Raw genomic sequence first — 6,136 nt, forward strand, 5'->3', positions numbered from 1 at the left:
AAAGAACAGTTAGAAAAGGTAAGTGTTCAATTCAACAAATATTGGTAGGCTGTTAGTATTTTTATTAATTCGGTTGTTTATATAAATAATTTTATATATTTGTGTATATATATTTATAATATTTAAATATATAAACATGTATGTAATGTATATTCACTATGTAATTTATATATTTCTAATAAATCATAAAGATAAAGATATAATAATATATAATGTATATAACAACATAAATATGTAACAAATAATACATAATAAATAAAAGCTGGGTCTGCTTTATTTGGCACCTACTGTATTCCAGGCTATTTCCTAGTCATTAGGGAGACAGAGGTAAACAAGGCAGATGAGACACCTGCTCTCATAAGGCATTACAGGGGGGTGCGGGCAACAAATACATGTAAGATAATCAAAATAACGTAATGCTTAAGAGGCTTGGGGAGGTATTAAAGTATTAATTACAGTTACAAGTGGGTACATTTGTATTTCCTGCTGCTGGCTTTCCCTCTAAAACCAGCCTAATCATTATAAACTTTAAAAATACTATGTGTGTGATAGATTTATAATTTCTATAGTTTTCATGGTAAATACATTTTTCTGTATTTATCATGTAAAATTTAATAGCAGTATTAATGATTTTCTTAAAGAAAGCCAGTAACCTGCCATGTGGTGAAGAGCAAATCTTCTAGAAACAAACCTGGGCTTATATCTCATAGCTGAGTGGCCCCGAGCGTTAATGAACCTCTCTGCATCTCAGGTCCCTCATCTGTAAAATAATAATAATAATAATCACACCATGGCGTTGCTCTAGTATTAAATGATTTAATACATGTCAATCACTTAGAATAGTATTAAGCACATAATAAGCACTCAATAAATTCCACCTACCATTGTTTTCAAAACATTAACAAACCTGTGTTAAACAGGCCAGTGTTTGAAATAAGTTTGGTCTCAAAAAGAAAGTCATGAAAAATTATGTGGAAGACTTTCTCTTGAGTCACAGTATGTACGATGAATGGCCATAATGTTAAAAAATAAAAATGGGGAAAAAAACCTCCCAGATGTAGGAAATGGACATCTTGTCTCCCTTCTAGAGATTTAGAGGCTAGTTGACCAGACTTTGGGAGTTCTTTCCACAGTTATAACATGCCACTTCTCTGGGCAGATGAGCAAAATCATTCATCTTTATGGTAATAAGCAAAGCAAACTATTTCCTTCTTTCATCCATGTTGCAGCTTTTCAAATGGATTTAAACTAGCCCTCTGCAATTAGCAATTGTTTCTCTAGTGGTTTCAAAGCTACTTGATCCTCTTACAGTACTTTATTTCTGTACATTATTCATACATATGTTGAGAAGCCAGCATAATAAGGTAATTGTTCCATTAAGCGTTCACTTAGTCAACTTTACTCATTCAAGTCAATGATTATTTAGTTTTTTCTCTTCCTGGGGGAGTTGGAAAGGTTTCACAGAGGAGATGATATTTGAGTTGGAACTTGAGAGAGATAGGATATAGGAATAAATCTTGCAGAGAAGGGCAGAACACGCAAGTTCAGGAAGTGGTGATAAGTTTGGGGTGTAACATTTACAAGGTTTAAGGCCATATTTCACTTTGAAATGAACAATTAATATCATGAGTCATCTTTTTCTGGCTGCTGCTAATGTAGATAACTTTTCTTCTCTTTTGCCACTGCTTCCCTCACCCCAATGTAGACGTGTACAAATGGACATTCGCACATATTCATAAACATGAGAGATGTGCTTTACATTTGAAAGAAGAAAGGCAGTGTTTGGAGAGGAAGGGGCAGAAAGTGGAGAAGAAAAAAAACATGTAAAAGAATCTAATCCTTTTTAGCAGATACAAACTATTATATATATTATATAGAATCAAGAACCAGGGCTTCCCTGGTGGCACAGTGGTTGAGAGTCCGTCTGCCAATGCAGGGGACACAGGTTTGAGCCCTGGTCTGGGAGGATCCCACATGCCGCGGAGCAACTGGGCCCGTGAGCCACAACTACTGGGCCTGCGTGTCTGGAGCCTGTGCTCAGCAACAAGAGAGGCCGTGATAGTGAGAGGCCCGTGCACCGCGATGAAGAGTGGCCCCCACTTGCCACAACTAGAGAAAGCCCTCACACAGATACCAGGACCCAACACAGCCAAAATTAAATAAATAAATAAATAACCAACAAGGTCCTACTGTAGAGCACAGGGAACTGTATTCAATATCCTGTGATAAACCATAATGGAAAAGAATATGAAAAAGAATATATATGTATAACTGAGTCACTTTGCTGTACAGCAGAAATTAACACAACATTGTAAATCAACTATACCTCAATAATTTTTTTTTTTTTTTTCTGTACGCAGGCCTCTCACTGTTGTGGCTTCTCCCGTTGCGGAGCACAGGCTCCGGATGCGCAGGCTCAGCGGCCATGGCTCATGGGCCCAGCCGCTCCGCGGCATGTGGGATCTTCCCGGACCGGGGCACGAACCCGTGTCCCCTGCATCAGCAGGCGGACTCTCAACCACTGCGCCACCAGGGAAGCCCAATAATTATTTTTAAAATAATCTAATCCTTTTAAAACTAGTTTTGTGCCCTCCGGAGACATGGGAGTAAAGATAATAATCTTATGAATTTATTCAAGAGTGACCTGTGAGATTCTGGACACAGAGATGGCCCCTAGAGTCGGGCAACAAAGCATGGCAGAGGACTACAGCCACTCCTTCTTCCCCACTGTTAAGACCTCAGTACGGGGACTTCCCTTGTGGCCCAGTGGTTAAGACTGTGCATTCCCTATGCAGGGGGCCTAGGTTCAATCCCTGGCTAGGGAACTAGATCCCACATACTGCAATTAAGCCCTGGCAGAGCCAAATTATTAACTAATTAATTTTTTTTTAAGGGGGAAAGAAAGACCTCAGTACCAACTGGTGCCCAGGGCTGGAAGCTTTGAGAGCTTCTAGCCACTGCAAATAAACAGGACATCTCAGTAAGAGGGATGCTTGCTGTGCAGATGTAGCTCAAGACCATCTCCTGGCCCTCTTCCACCTCAGACAGCCACCATAATGTCCCTCCTACAAAGAAAGTCCGGGGAAGGAAACAACCTGTGAAGCACCCAGCATAGACAGAACATTGCTCTTTCCCAAAGGCCTTGTTAGCAGTGGGGATTCTCCAAGTGGTTTCCCATGAGCAACAAGTGGGGAGGAAGAACAGGCCAGATGCTGAGTGATGACCACATCTGGCAAAGTGGCCTGCATGGTATGAGCACTGGTGAGTCAGCGCATTGGAGATCGCTAGAAACAAATGGGGGTGCACTTTGGCATGTTTTCAGATGAAATGACTGATGAAGAGCTTGTACCAAGCGTGGGAAGTGTGTTGGTGCTGCAGTTTTCTTACCTCTACTCTTATCCTTACACAATTGGTGTAATCTTCAGTATTTTAAGTGATTTGAATATTTTACCAAGTTTGCTTTAACTGAATATAGAAAATATAACCTATATAGTATGCTTATCCAGACATACATAAATTGCAATCCTTTTGTAATAAACTGAAAATAAACAAAGAATGAGGATGCCACTGTCCTCCCCTTCCACGTGGTAGAACTATCATTCTTGCTTCAGATACATCACATGTTATATATGCTCCATGACTATCTGACATCACATCAAGTGTGGATGTTAGGGTCAATTCATAAGTTGATATTAATAACACTTAATTTCTTATTTTTCATTAGAATAAAATATAAATATTAATGCAAATTCAAATACATTCTTCCAGCCTGCCCATAGCTGCTGCTCGCCGAATCTCACGCACCACTGAGAAAGATGCCCTAGCTATGGTACCTCTGTCCTAAAGAAGCAGGGACTGATAGCCCCCACTCAGGCTGGGATGTGAGTCCCGGGAAGCCTCTTCTGGACTCCACTGAAGGAAGGACTTGCCTAGAATTACAGAGGATGGGGGCCAGAAAAGTGACACAAAGGGCGCTATCCTAAAAAGAAATTAAAACACAAAATAGGGCAGTATGTTCCAAAGAAACTGCCAGTCCAAAGGAGCAGGGCAAACATGGAAACAGGCAGAAAGAGGTAATGATACAGAAACTGTGAATGTAGGATCAATTCTTTGCTGTGCATTTTGAAAAATATCTAATCCCTGAAAGATTTATAGTGTAAAGTTCATGCCAGAAACACAAGATTTTTGAAGAATTCTTATCAATCAGAGCCAGTTTCCCCCTTCACCACTCATCCCACTCCCAGATAAGGTAACCAATGCACAGCTGTTTGCCCCATACTTGCCCAGTTTTAGCTATGAAGTCCCACATCCCAGGAACCCCCTCAATCTCAGGAAAACCATGGCAGTTGGTCACCCTACTCCCAGATGAAATAAGCGGTTCACAGACTTGGAATAGGAGGAGTATCAGAATGGCAGCAAGGGCTTCCCTGGTGGCGCAGTGGTTGAGAGTCCGCCTGCTGATGCAGGAGACACGGGTTCGTGCCCCAGTCCGGGAAGATCCCACATGCCGCGGAGCGGCTGGGCCCGTGAGCCATGGCCACTGCGCCTGCGCGTCTGGAGCCTGTGCTCCGCAACGGGAGAGGCCACAGCAGTGAGAGGCCTGCGTACCGGAAAAAAAAAAAAAGTAGGGCAGCAAAAGAATTTGATGCTGCTGATGTGGGTCTGGAAGAGCTGGTCTCTGTAAAGGAAGAATAATGGAAACCTAAAGTGGATTAGGAAAATCCTAGAGCAAAGGGGACTTATGCCCTCACTCCAAGGTAGAACCTAAGGAAGTGACAAGGTGCCTGGGTAATGCAAGGCAACACAGTGCAGAACAGTAGTAGAAGTGGGTTTGTGGTAAGTTCATGCTTAGAAAACCTGAGACCACCTGAAAGGGTTTTCTGCTTTCTGCATGACAGAGGGGGAATGCAATATGTTTTCTGCTTGCCCAAAAGGATCTTGAAGAGGCAGATCCAAGAAGCCTTGAAATTGAGCATAAGAAGGGCACCACGGTGCCCTGCATGGACCAGTTGGGCAGCGATGTCTTAACAACCTGAATGAATAACCAAGAGCTAGTTGGGTAAATGCTGGATGACCCAGGACCCCCTCAGCCCCTTCCCCCACCCTCCAAATCCTGGAATTTAAATATAAGCCTCAGTGAAGGCAGGGCATTAGGGGTGTGGGGTGGGTGTGTGACTCAGTTGACTGAGACTTCTTTTCCCATCATCTGGCATAAAGGGACTTAAAATATAAATGAAATTCAATTATATAAAAATAAAATTATAGTGCTCGCTTCGGCAGCACATATACTAAAATTGGAACAATACAGAGAAGATTAGCATGGCCCCTGCGCAAGGATGACACGCAAAATCGTGAAGCGTTCCATATTTTTGAGACGCAAGAGGGAAGAGATGTGGGAACATATGTATATGTATAACTGATTCACTTTGTTGTAAAGCAGAAACTAACACACCATTGTAAAGCAATTATACTCCAAAAAAGATGTTAAAAAATAATAATAATAAATAAATAAACAAATAAATAAATAATAAAAAATAAAATTATATTTCCTACACACTTGAGTCTGTGGCCTGAAATTTATAATTTTCCTATTTCCCTAAACACACACACACACACACACACACACACAGATCTGGAAGGATACACACAAAATGATATTATTTATTTAATTAAACAGTTGTTTATTAGTAAACTCTGGAGAGAGGCGTGTTGGTTCATTTTGAGGGCAATGTAACTTTTTTTTTTTAATGGATTTTTTAAAAATATTTATTTATTTATTTATTTTATTTGGCTGTGCCGGGTCTTAGTTGTGGCAGGCAGGCTCCTTAGTTGTGGCATGTGAACTCTTAGTTGCGGCAGGCTCCTTAGTTGTGGCATGTGAACTCTTAGTTGCAGCATGCATGTGGGATCTAGTTTCCTGACCAGGGATCAAACCCAGGCTGCCTGCATTGGGAGCACAGAGTCTTAACCACTACACCACCAGGGAAGTCTCACAATATAACTCTTTACTCGTTATGATTCTGAATTGTTTAAATTTTTAACAAGAAGAATTTATTTGTCACCTGTATAATTTAAAAATAAACAAAAGAAAGAAAATAGTATGGGTTTTTACTGCAAGGAAGAATGGCACATACTT

The 6,136-nt window shown here is 40.9% G+C and overlaps 1 non-coding gene across 1 annotated transcript; it reads left to right on the top strand.

Moving 5' to 3' along the window:
* Nucleotides 1-5,264: 5,264 nt before the first annotated feature.
* Nucleotides 5,265-5,371, top strand: LOC131767509 (U6 spliceosomal RNA). Its single transcript, XR_009338718.1, has one exon. It is a non-coding gene; the product is annotated as a U6 spliceosomal RNA (small nuclear RNA).
* Nucleotides 5,372-6,136: the final 765 nt, after the last annotated feature.

The sequence above is a fragment of the Kogia breviceps genome, chromosome 12 (assembly GCF_026419965.1).
Source record: "Kogia breviceps isolate mKogBre1 chromosome 12, mKogBre1 haplotype 1, whole genome shotgun sequence".
Taxonomy (NCBI): domain Eukaryota; kingdom Metazoa; phylum Chordata; class Mammalia; order Artiodactyla; family Physeteridae; genus Kogia; species Kogia breviceps.